Source organism: Rattus norvegicus, chromosome Y (genome assembly GCF_021556685.1).
Source record: "Rattus norvegicus strain SHRSP/BbbUtx chromosome Y, alternate assembly SHRSP_T2T, whole genome shotgun sequence".
In the NCBI taxonomy this organism is placed as follows: Eukaryota; Metazoa; Chordata; class Mammalia; order Rodentia; family Muridae; genus Rattus; species Rattus norvegicus.
Genome location: NC_141555.1, coordinates 202,195 through 215,207, shown reverse-complemented (window position 1 = coordinate 215,207; position 13,013 = coordinate 202,195). Strand labels below are relative to the sequence as shown.

Genomic DNA, 13,013 nt, shown 5'->3' with positions numbered 1-13,013 from the left:
CCGCCCTCCCCCCCATAGACTAGTTCACTGGGGGTTCAGTCTTAGCAGGACCCAGGGCTTCCCCTTCCACTGGTGCTCTTACTAGGATATTCATTGCTACCTATGGGGTCAGAGTCCAGGGTCAGTCCATGTATAGTCTTTGGGTAGTGGCTTAGTCCCTGGAAGCTCTGGTTGCTTGACATTGTTGTACATATGGGGTCTCGAGCCCCTTCAAGCTCTTCCAGTTCTTTCTCTGATTCCTTCAATAGGGGACCTATTCTCAGTTCAGTGGTTTGCTGCTGGCATTCACCTCTGTATTTGCTGTATTCTGGCTGTGTCTCTCAGGAGCGATCTACATCCGGCTCCTGTCGGTCTGCACTTCTTTGCTTCATCCATCTTGTCTAATTGGGTGGCTGTATATGTATGGGACAAATGTGGGGCAGGCTCTGAATGGGTGTTCCTTCAGTCTCTGTTTTAATCTTTGCCTCTCTCTTCCCTGCCAAGGGTATTCTTGTTCCCCTCTTAAAGAAGGAGTGAAGCACCCGCATTTTGGTCATCCTTCTTGAGTTTCATGTGTTCTGTGCATCTAGGGTAATTCAAGCATTTGGGCTAATAGCCTTCAGTAAAGTTTCTTTTATGAACTTGCATTTGGAGCATCGATGTTAACAAGTGAGAGTTCACTCTGGTAGATTTTTCCTTTGATGTATAAAGCATCTTTCCTTATCTGTTTTGATAACTTATTTGAAAGTCGAGTTTGTTCGATATTAGAATGGCTACTCCAGCTTGTTTCTTTGGACCATTTGTTTGGAAAATTGTTTTCCAGCCTTTTACTCTGAGGTAATGTCAGTCTTTGTCACTGAGGTGTGTTTCCTGTATGCAGCAAAATGCTGGGTCTTCTCTATGTATTCAGTCTTTTAGTCTGGATCTTTTTATTGGGGAATTGAGTCCATTGATGTTAAGGGATTTTTAAGGAATGGTGATTGTTTCCTGTCATTTTTGTTGTTAGAGGTGGAACTGTGTTTGTGTATCTCTTCTTTTGGATTTGTTACAGGAAGATTACTTCTTTGCTTCTCTCGGGTGTAGTTTTCTTCCTTGTGTTGGAGTTTTCTGTCTGTTCTCCTTTGTAGTGCTGGATTTGTAGAAAGATATTGTGTAAGTTTGGTTTTGTCATGGAATATCTTGTTTTTTCCATCTGTGTTAATTCAGAGTTTTGGTGGATACAGTAGGCTGGGCTGGCATTTGTGTTCTCTTAGGGTCTGTATGACATCTGTCCAGGATCTTCTGTCTTTCATAGTCTCTGGTGAGAAGTCTGGTGTGATTCTGATAGGTCTGCCTTTGTATGTCACTTGACCTTTTTCCCTTACTGCTTTTAATATTCTTTCTTTGATTTGTGGGTTTGGTGTTTTGACTATTGTGTGACTGGAGGAATTTTATTTCTGGTCCAATGTCTTTGAAGTTCTCTAAGCTTCTTGTATCTTATGGGCATCTCTTTCTTTAGGTTAGGGAAGTTTTCTTGTATAATTTTGTTGAAGATATTTACTGGCCCCTTAAATTGTGATTCTTCATTCTCTTCTATACCTATTATCCTTAGGTTCTATCTTCTCATTGTGTCCTGGATTTCCTGGATGTTTTGGTTTAGGAGCTTTTTGCTTTTTGTATTTTCTTTGATTATTTTGTCAATGTTTTGTATGCTATCTTCTGTCCCTGGAATTCTCTCTTCAATCTCTTGTATTCTGTTGGTAATGTTTGTGTCTATGACTCCTCATCTCTTTCCTAGGTTTTCTGTCTCCAGGGTTTTCTCATGGAGATCTCGTGAGCATACATTCCTATGATCTCAGCTCTTGAGAAGCTTATGCAGGAGGATCTTGAATTCAAGACCATTATGGAGAACAGTAAATTCTAGGTTGGCCAGAGTTACATAGTGAAGCTATGTAAAACAAAATTTAAAAGAACCTAACTGGATGAGGTTTGTGGTTGCACATGTTATACTGATATTTGAGCGACAAAGGCAGGAGGAATTCTTTGAGTTTAAGATCAGTCTGGGATACATAGTGAGTAGCAGACCATTCATGGTTCTGTCTGTCTGTCTGTCTGTCCGTCCCTCCTCCTCTGTCTCCCTTCTTCCCTCCCTTCTTTTCTTCCTTTTCTTTCCCTCTCTCCTTCCCTCTCTCCCTTCCTCTCTTGCCTCTCCTTCCCTCTTTCTCTACTGTTTCTCTGTCTCTTTCAGTCTCTTTTTCTCCACCTGTCAATCTACCAAAAACCCTGTTCCAATCTCCCTGTTCTTCCCTCCACTGCATCCTACCTTCTCTCTCTCACTACTTTCTACCTCTCATTTCCTTTTTTTCTTCTTGAACTCACAAAAACATTTACAGCCCATTATTAGATTTTAACAGTACTACATAATATAATCAAATGTATCATAGGGTAAAGTTTACAGAAAAAGAATTAGAGATATTTATATTTCTACCTCTGCATTGGACCCTTTGTGACCTCCTAAACATGTTCTTTGACCTTTCTTTTCCTGATGCCTTATCAGCAAAATGAAAATCATGATTCTATAATTTTCCTAGATTACTTCCCAGGCACACATTGGAGACTCATTAAATTAAACAATGTATAAAAGCATGTACTATATTGGGTTTTTGGAAAGCTTAAGAACAAAAAGGGTTAAGTTTAATGGAAACTTTTGGAGACTATAAATATAATTCATTCTTTATGATCGCAATATCATCTTACATTTTAATAATTTGTCTTTTAAATTCAACATTAAATTTCAGTAATAGCCATGTTGGCTCTGCTTCTTTGGAGGAAGTGGCTACTGCCCTTGCATCCTCTGTGAATTCCTTTGTACAAGATGTGAATTGGAGATCATTTTTATAGAATGCCACCATTGCTGTTGGACTTTTCTTACTTTGTCTTATTATTTTTCCAGTTGTCATCTCCTCAACTCGACGCTCACTCTCCACTATAACTGTGGATGTCTGCACCATACAACTTTTTAAATAAAAGTGAGAGAGATGCTGGGGACAACATACGATGACAGGGACTGCCAGCAGTAGGCCAGGATGGAGACATCTCAGAAGCCCACAGCAGCTCCTTGTAAGGTAGAGTGGCGTCTGGGACCCCAAGAAGCAGGACACACATCACTCCAGGGGACTGACCATCTGAAATAAGAGGCTGCCTGCAGTAGGCTGGGATGGACACATCTCAGTAACCTGAAGCAGCTCTTTATAAAAAACCAGTTGTTCCCATTTCTCCTAAACTTAGTCCTGCACAACAGCTGTGTAGCTTTCATTTGTGCGTGGCTGTTTTGCAGTTGGCCTTGGTGTGCATAATTATTCCATTACATCTGACCTTCCTACTTCTTTCTCCTTCTGCTCTGGTGAATTTTGTGTAACTAGATGTTCCCTGATGCAATGATTCTTAAACAATTGGAAATTGAGAGATAAGGGCACAGCACAGCACAGTCCTAATGGCCCAGGTGCATGCTGTGTGTGCTCATCTTGGAATCAATGTAGTAACTGCACAATAATAGTTCAGATTAATGCTTGACTTGCAAAGAAACTTTAAAGGATTTATTAGAAAATGAATTAGCACCAACATTGGGACTCCAAGAAAGGAAAAATTTATTGAAGTAACGAAAAACGTTTTATATAACATTTAACAGTGGATCCTAGATAAGGAAGTATAGAATATGTAAAATTACATACTAGTAAAACTAAGTCAAAATAGTGGAATTCTTAGGAGAGTGTTTGTGTGCAATATAAAGGAGCAGAAAGCTAGCAGAACTATTGAGTTAAGGGTTAACTTGATTCTTTCTGACTACTGCCTGGCAGTTTTGTCTGTCATTTATCATTAGAGCTTCCCAGGAAAATGCAACAAGCTGAGCTCGGAGCTCTGAGCTCTGAAGTATAGTAGGTCGAAAGTTAGAGTTTAACTAATGATAAGTTTGCAATTGTTATTATTTTGGTCACAGGCCTGAGAATAGGGAAAGCTTGAAACTTTGGGTAACAACTGTAATTCTTAATTCTTTGTGCAATGTGGTTATTCTTTTGAATTTGATTTGGCAATGATTGTGCAATGTCTTTTCTTTAAACCTGCTTTTGGAGTAACATTAAAATAGTGGGGTAAGAAAGAGGCGAGAGAGAACGAGAGGAGCATGTGAAGCTAAGCGTGAGTGAAGAGAGAGTGTGAAGAGTGAATGAAGAGAGAATGTGAGGTGTGTATGAAGAATGTGTGTGTGAGTGAAAGGAGAGTGCATGTGGTGTGTGTGACATATGTGTGAGGTGTGTATGACGAGTATGTGAGAATTAAAGAGTAATGAACACAGGTGTGCATGAGTGTGGGAGTTTGAGAAAAGAAAAGCACAATGGAGAAAAGCAGAGTGTGCAAGAGAATGCAGAGTGTGTGCAGCCTCAAGCTGCAAAGGAGGGAGGCAGTGAGGGAAGGAGGGGGGGAGGGGGGAGCTTTAAGTCTTGAAATTTCCTGTCAGTTTGTACCCAAAGAGTAGTCTGTGTATATTTATTATGTACCTTCCATATAGCTTTGCCTTCAGTTGAGAACTCTGATCCCTGATCCTGTGTTAAGGCTGGACCCCGGCACCCTCTCCCAATTTCATGTCACCATTTATATATGATAATTCATTAAGTTCAATTAGTGATGCCCATATGAACTTGGATATGTGCATATGCATCAGAATATGGAAAGCGTGCTTAGAAGTCCCCCTCCAACAGCTCATTTGCTCCTCATAAGAGTGGAACATGGAGAACACATCCTGTATTTATGTCTATAATTCTAAATGGCATGTCTTATATGGATATCTAGATAATCACAGTTGCTGTGAGTTCACAGACTCATGTGCAGAAGACAGCATTTAACAACAATAACCATTGTCTATTCCCTCCTCTTCTTTGGTGCTCTTCCATGACATTGTGGTCTCATTTGGGATTTTGCTTTCACTGTCACTTATTCTCTGAATACTGGAAAGTTGTTTATCTTTCCAATGATTGTTGTTCACTTCAAAAGAAGCTTTTCTAACTAAGGTTTCTGACAATGTATGTATATAAAAATAAACATAGAAGCCAATTTTACAACATCACCATGAGCAAAACTACAATAAGTTTTTGTAAATGATGGATCTGTGGGTGTACCTGGAAGAGAAAGAAGGACACCAAGACAAGAGTCAGACCAAGGCGACAACTTCAGTTTTCCCCAAGGCTGAATTTATACCATAACATGGGTAACAGAGGGAGGGGGGAAGTGTGAAACATTTATCCAGGCCAAGGACACAGTATTCGTGTGGTCAGGGAGTAGGCTATGTTGACAGGATGTCAGAAAGGTCACAGGTTTGTCATATTATTAGTCAGCAGGATGTCTTTATCATATTATTATTTATCTTGACTACCAGATTTGTATTAGTCTTCTGCAGCTGGCTAGGGATTTTCTATAAACACAGTCATACTTAATTCTAACCATAATAATAACATCAACAATGGAGGGCCTCAAGGGCATCGCTCCCAACAAGTTCTAACCTATGACCAATGAACTCCCCTTCCATGAGCCTTTAACTATAATTTCAGTACCAAACATTAAATTCCTTCATGTAGGTAAGGTCTCAAACTCACTAACAAAGTAGATGTTTACCTCATAATAGTTGTACAACCATAGCAACCGGGAGAAGATCTTGATTGATCTTGAAAGGCATGTTGATTCCAACACTGGGTAAGACCATGGATGGGTCTCATCTGCTGAAGCGATGGTATATTATATTCTGACAGTGTAAAAGCTAGAAATCTTTAACATTGTTTTCTAGTCACTTTGAGATGGAGTGTTCTGTGTCTTTAGTTAAAGAGTATGGTGCCTTTAGCATTAGGGTTTTCCATGAAGTTGAGGTGGTTAGCAAAGGACATTGACAAAATTGCATTACTTTGGAAACTCTTGGAAACTTCAAGGTGGGGTGTTTTGTTTTTAGCATGGTGATTTTTAGCTAGTAATCAATGTTACTGGGGATTGAAATAATTGATGTCTGCTGCATAATTCAGAACAAACTTTGAACAGAGGGATTTATTTTTATTATGGTATGGATCAGTGTGACCCCAATAGTCCTGTGTTCAGTGGTGGCCAGTGAAAGGAATGTGGTGGGTTGAATATGCTTGCCCTAGGGTGTGACACTATTAGAAGGCCTTGTTGGAAGAAGTGTGTCACTATGGAGATGGGCTTGAGACCTTCTTCCTAGCTTCCTGAAATTAGTCTTCTCCTTTCTGCTTTTGGATGAATATGTAGAACTCTCAGCTACTCGATCTGCCTGAATGCTCCCATGCTTCTGTCTTGAGGATAATGGACTGAACTTCTGAACATGGGGACCGAACCCATCATCCCCCTAATCCCTCCCCCTCCCCTTCCTTATGGGTGTTCCCCTCCCCATCCTCCCCCCATTGCTGCCCTCCCCCCATAGTCTAGTTCACTGGGGGTTCAGCAACAGTAGGTTCACAGCAGTAAAACCCTACAGGTAGGATCTCAAGTATCAAACCACCTTGCATGATCAACAATGGCATGTCCTGTGATGAGTAGAATCTCAGCCATCAATCAGTTCTCCAGTGCCATTTCAGAACACTTACCTCAAAAAAAATTTACCTAAGTCCACACTGATAACCAATTTCCTAGACAGATACCAGGTACTGAATCTGTAGTTATGTCTCCCTTTTCATTTCTGATTTTGTTAATTTGGACACACTCTCTGTGTCCTCTCGTTAGTCTGGCTAAGGGTTTATCTATCTTGTTGATTTTCTCAAAGAACCAACTTTTGGTTCTGTTGATTCTTTCTATGGTCCTTTTTGTTTCTACTTGGTTGATTTCTTGGTTGATTTCAGCTCTGAGTTTGATTATTTCCTATCTTCTACTCCTCCTGGGTGTATTTGCTTCTTTTTGTTCTAGAGCTTTTAGGTGTGCTGTCAAGCTGCTGACATATGCTCTCTCCTGTTTCTTTCTGCAGGCACTCGGCACTATGAGTTTTCCTCTTAGCACAGCTTTCATTGTGTCCCATAAGTTTGGGTATGTTGTATCTTCATTTTCATTAAATTCTAAGAAGTCTTTAACTTCTTTCTTTATTTCTTCCTTGACCAGGTTATCATTGAGTAGAGAGCATTGTTCAATTTCCACGTATATGTGGGCATTCTTCCCTTATTGTCATTGAAGACAAGCTTTATCCCGTGGTGGTCTGATAGCACGCATGGGATTATTTCTATCTTTCTGTACCTGTTGAGGCCCGTTTTTTGACCAATTATATGGTCAATTTTGGAGAAAGTACCATGAGGTGCCTAGAAGAAGGTATATCCTTTTGCTTTAGGATAGAATGTCCTATAAATATCTAAGTCCATTGGGCTCATGACTTCTCTTAGTCTGTCGACATCACTGTTTAATTTCTGTTTCCATGATCTGTCCATTGATGAGAGTGGGGTGTTGAAATCTCCTACTATTATTGTGTGAGGTGCAATGTGTGTTTTGAGCTTTAGTAAGGTTTCTTTTACGTATGTAGGTGCCCTTGTATTTGGGGCATAGATATTTAGGATTGAGAGTTCACCTTGGTGGATTTTTCCTTTGATGAATATGAAGTGTCCTTCCTTATCTTTTTTGATGACTTTTAGTTGAAAATTGATTTTATTTGATATTAGAATGGCTACTCCAGCTTGCTTCTTCCGACCATTTGCTTGGAAAGTTGTTTTCCAGCGTTTCACTCTGAGGTAGTCTCTGTCTTTGTCTCTGAGGTGTGTTTCTCAGTCTCATTCTTAAGATGCCCTACAATGGAGGAATGTTCCCCTTGTTCACATCCTCTCCAACATGTGCTATCACTTGATTTTTTTATCTTAGCCACTCTGATGTAATCTCAGAGTTGTTTTGATTTGCATTTTCCTGATGACAAAGTACATTGAACATTTATTTATAGGCTTAATGACTCTTTGAGATTCTTCTTTTGCAAATTCTCTGTTCAGTTTTATACCCCATTTTTCAACTGGATTGTTTGTTTTTTAGAGATTAATCATAGATATATATTTATATATTTAATATATACTAATATATAAGTATGAGACTATATTATATTTATATATAATTTCAATATATTTATACATATTGTAATGACAGTATATTATATACTTATATTTTTATTATAATATGTTATATATTTACATTTTAATATATATTAATATATAACAATATAATAATAGATATAAATTTATATCATTTAAATATATATTAATATATGTAACACAATAAATATATGTATATCCATCTTAATATATATAAATATATGTATTGATATTATAGTGTATATTAATAAATACACATAGCAATATAATTATACACTATATACATTATTTTAACATAAATTAATACATATATATGACAATATAGTAACATATATATTGCATATTTATATTAACATAAATTAATACATATATATTACACTATAAGAAGGGTTTGTATACACGCATATTCCGGACACCACAGTTTCCCCGACTCTAGATCAGGACCCTTCATCCTCTCTGCAGGAAGCCGGAACCCGAGATGAGGCCGCCGCGGCCCCCGTCACGTCCGACCGGACGCGACCTCAAACCGGAACTGAGGAGGAGAGAGAAGGAAGACGGACGTTACAGCGAGCGGGAAACATGCAGGTGTCCCTTGAAGACGATGAAGACTGACAGTGCGGGCAACGCCCACCCTTTCTAGGCCACGCCCACCCTCCCTAGGCCACGCCCACCCTCCCTAGGCCGCCAAAAGGGTTTGTACAGGGGATGGCGCTGAAGACGGACAGTGCAGGCCACGCCCACAGACAGTAGGGGCCACGCCCACCCGCTCTGTGCTGAACTGGGACAGCGAGGGATCTGCTTCTGCGAGAGGAGAATTTATATTTTTTATTTTTTTATTTTTTATTTATTTTTATTTTATTTTATTTTTCTACTTATTTTTTTATTTTATTTAATTTTTGGTTTATTTTATTTTTTATCTATTTTTTTATTACTTTTTATTTTATCTTATTTACTTATTTTTATTTTATTTAATTTATTTTCTATTTTTTTAATTTTATTTCATTCATTCTTTTGTTGTCCCAAGACAATGAGGAAATAAACTTGGACAGAGGTTGAGATACTTAAGGACTTTGCATATATTTTTTTTAATATATATAGTTTTCTTGAATATGTATATAATAAATGATATATAAATAAATAAAATATATAAATATACAATAAATAAAATATACATATGTATATATTTATATATTTTTTCACGTTTCCCAGCAGGCTCATCGTTCTGCTGACGTCTTGTATCAATTTCCTTATTTTCCTCTCTTTATATTATTTTCTTTCCCCCCTTCCAGTTGATTCTTCCCTTTGAGTTTTTTTAATCCAAATTTATAAATTCTATTCGTCCCTGAACAGCGTGATTTGGAATTTTCTTTTGCATTTTTACTTTTTTTGGGGGGAGGGTGCTATAGCCTGCCCAGCAGTCATGTGCTTGCTTCAGGGACTTATAGAATTTATACATTGAGTGACGTACATCATGGTATATGTGGACTTGAGTAACGGGTTGACAGAAGGAGAGAGATATGAAGCATTGCCTCTTCGCTATAACACGCCTGGCAGTCACATGCTTCAGGGACGTATAGAATTTATACATTTCATGTGTAAAAACTATACGAGTCCATCTCCTTCCCCGAAAAATTGTAAATAAACCCGATCGTGCAAATGTGGAAAAAAACTAAGGAGTAAAAAATAAATAAAATAAATAAATGTGAACATAAGTGACGTCGATGGCGCAGTCCTGACCATGAATTCTAAGTGCCTTGAACTGGCGAGAGCCCAGTGCACTGAACGGCTCTTTTATTTGGAATGAGTTTTTGGGTCCAATGAGTTTTTGGAGGAATCGTAGGCCACAGAAATCTACAAACCAGACGGTGTTTGATGAATGAGAAGGAAACATCAGGTTACGTGTAAAATACAACATGGCGCTGAGATCATCAAACACACACACACACACACACACACACACACATATCATATATATATATTTTGTGGCTTTGCTCCTGAACTGTAATGTAATATATATGTGTGTGAGTGTGAGTGTCTGTGAGTGTGAAAAATATTTATTCATCCGTTTCTCCTTATAACTTCATCTTCTGATCTGCTTCTTATCACACATTAACTTGTACACGTGCACGGACACTGACCTCGACTTTTATTTTTATTTATTTTTTTATTTTTAATTTTTATTTCATTCGATTAAATCATTATCAATTAATAATTAATAATCAATTATCATCCATTGATTATCTTAAAGAATCACAAAGCAGCCAGGTGTGGTGCGGCTTCCTTTACATCTTTAATCCTGGGACCCAGGAGGCAGAGGTGAGAGAATCTCTGAGTTCTAGGACAGCCTGGGCTACACAGTGAAGCCCTGTCTCAGGAGCACAAAAAATTTACATATATAAAAAATTTATTTTACACTTTATATGTATATTTTATATTATTTTTATTTCAGATTTGTGTTTTTTTTAAAGATTTATTTATTTATTATATATAAGTACACTGTAGCTGTCTTCAGACACACCAGAAGAGGGCATCGGATCTCTTTACAGATGGTTGTGAGCCACCATGTGGTTGCTGGGAATTGAACTCATGACCTCTGGAAGAGCAGTCGGGTGCTCTTAACCACTGAGCCATCTCTCCAGCCCAGATTTGTGTTTTTAAGATGGGATCCCACTATTATTTATAATTTTTAAAAGAACACGTGATGACCCCTTCATCTCCTGCCCTGAAACTCCTGCTCACACTCATGACTTCTTTAATCAGGACTGTTAATAAATGCATATGTGTGCACACGCATGTATTTGTGTCTGTCTGTCTGTCTGTAAAACATCTTGAGTCTATTTTTTACTGCAAGTATGTGTGTGTGTGTTGCATGAGTGTGCATGGGCATGTGTGTGTATATGCGTGTGTGTGTGATGTACATGCATGTGTGATGTGCGTGTGTGTGTGTCTATGTGTGTGTGTCTGTGTGTGTGTGTGAGATGTACATACGTGTGCATTGGCATAAGGGGCCTGGTGAGTGTGTGTCGTATTTTCCCCAACCTGTGTTCAATGGTTATCTCTCATACAGATATATATGTATATGTATTTATATAAATACATATTGTATTGTACATGTGTGTGTATATATATGAAACATACAAGTTATGATATATACTATATATATACAATATGTATATGTATGTATATATATTTATATAAATACATACAGTGTATGTATGTGTGTATATATATAAATATGAAACATGCAAGTTACTATATATGCCATGTATACACACACACACACACAATATGATAGCTTGGGCATAGAGTCCGTTCTAAGGAAATGGGGATCACCGATCAGGTAGAAATGGAAGCTCCACTGTAGTGTACATATACATATATAATAGAATATATAATATATGCTATATATACATATATAGAAATATAGACACACGTATATACACATATGGGAGATGAGCACTGCACACAGGTCGGGGAAAACACGACACACACTCCCCAGCCCCTTACGACTCATTTGCACACCGCACACACGGCGTCCGTGACTCGGTTTCCCGTAAACGTATAGAAGAGCGGGAGGCATCTTAGGGCCCCGCTCCCTCCTCGCGTTCTTCACAGAGGCGGCCGCCCTCCGCGCGGACCGTTGCCGGCCACGACGTCCGCGTCGGGTAAGAGAGAGAAACTATTTTCAACGGGAACGGACGTCGCGGCGGGCGGAGGGAAAGGTCGGTGTCCATTAAGGCGGGCACCGGTTTAGACAGCTGGTGACGCTGAAGACCGACAGCGCGGGCCACGCCCATAGACAGTACCGACCACGCCCACCCTCTCTAGGCCACGCCCACACTCCCTAAGCCCAGACAATGGTTTAGACAGCGGGTGACACTGAAGATGGACAGCGCAGACCAAGCCAACAGAAGGCACAGGCTACGCCTACCATCGATGACAGGTCGAGCAGGCCACGCCCACTGGTTGTAGGCCACGCCTACCCTCCCTAGGCCTTGGCAAAGCTTTAGACTGAGGGTGACGCGCAAGACGGACAGCCTGGGGCACGCCCACCTGCTCCAAGACCAACTCACCCTCTTTAGGACACTGCGGGCCACGCCCACCCGCACTACACTTTAGGGCCCTGAAGGCCACGCCCAGGAGCGTTGGCGCCAAAGAGGAACAGCCCAGACCACGCCCACTCCCTACACTTAAGGGAGACTGTACAGGCCCCGCCCACCCGCTCTACACAGAGGGAGGACAGCGCAGGCCCCGCCCACCCGCTACTTGCAGATGGGGGACAGCACAGGCCACGCCCACCCGCTCAAGGCTGATGGCTGGTAGCGCAGGCCACGCCCACCCGCTCAGGGGTGATGGGAGACATCGCAGGCCACGCCCACCCACTCAGGCTATGGGGCCAGCGAAGGCCACGGCCACCTGCTCCAGGCCGAGGGGGGGGGGGGGGGAACAGCGCAGGCCACGCCCACCCGCTGAAGGCGGACAGCGCAGGACACGCCCACCCGCTGAAGGCTGAAGGCAGACAGCGCAGGACACGCCCACCCGCCCCACGCTGATGGCGGGCAGCGAAGGCCATGCCCACCTGCTCCAGTCTGAGGGAGGACAGCGCAGGCCACGCCCACCCGCTCCACGCTGATGGGGGCGAGCGAAGGCTGATGGGGGAGAGCGAAGGCTATGCCCACCCACTCCAACCCGCCGCAACGATCGCTTCTCCATAGCTCCGCTAAGCCGAGCGGTGGCTGTGTGGGGGGCCCGGAGGAGCGCGGGAGAGCGTCCCGGCGCACGTGCGGGCCCCACCCTCTACGCACTTCCGGGCTGCCTTCCTGGCAGCTACTTCCGTTTTGCTGTAGCCGCAGTGGTGTCGGGCGGTAGGAGTCTGCCATTCTCGGCCGTCCCCGCCCCTTGACTTCCGGGCTGCTATTTCCGTTTTCCTGCATCCGGGGCGGTGCGAGC

The 13,013-nt window shown here is 41.2% G+C and overlaps 1 long non-coding RNA gene across 1 annotated transcript in view; it reads left to right on the top strand.

Moving 5' to 3' along the window:
* LOC147997928 (uncharacterized) overlaps positions 1–5,076 on the top strand; it is a 36,728-nt gene extending 31,652 nt beyond the window's left edge. Inside the window, exon 5 of the long non-coding RNA XR_015647335.1 lies at positions 2,912–5,076. This is a non-coding gene — a long non-coding RNA (uncharacterized LOC147997928). The remainder of the gene's footprint in view (positions 1–2,911) is intronic.
* Positions 5,077–13,013: the final 7,937 nt, after the last annotated feature.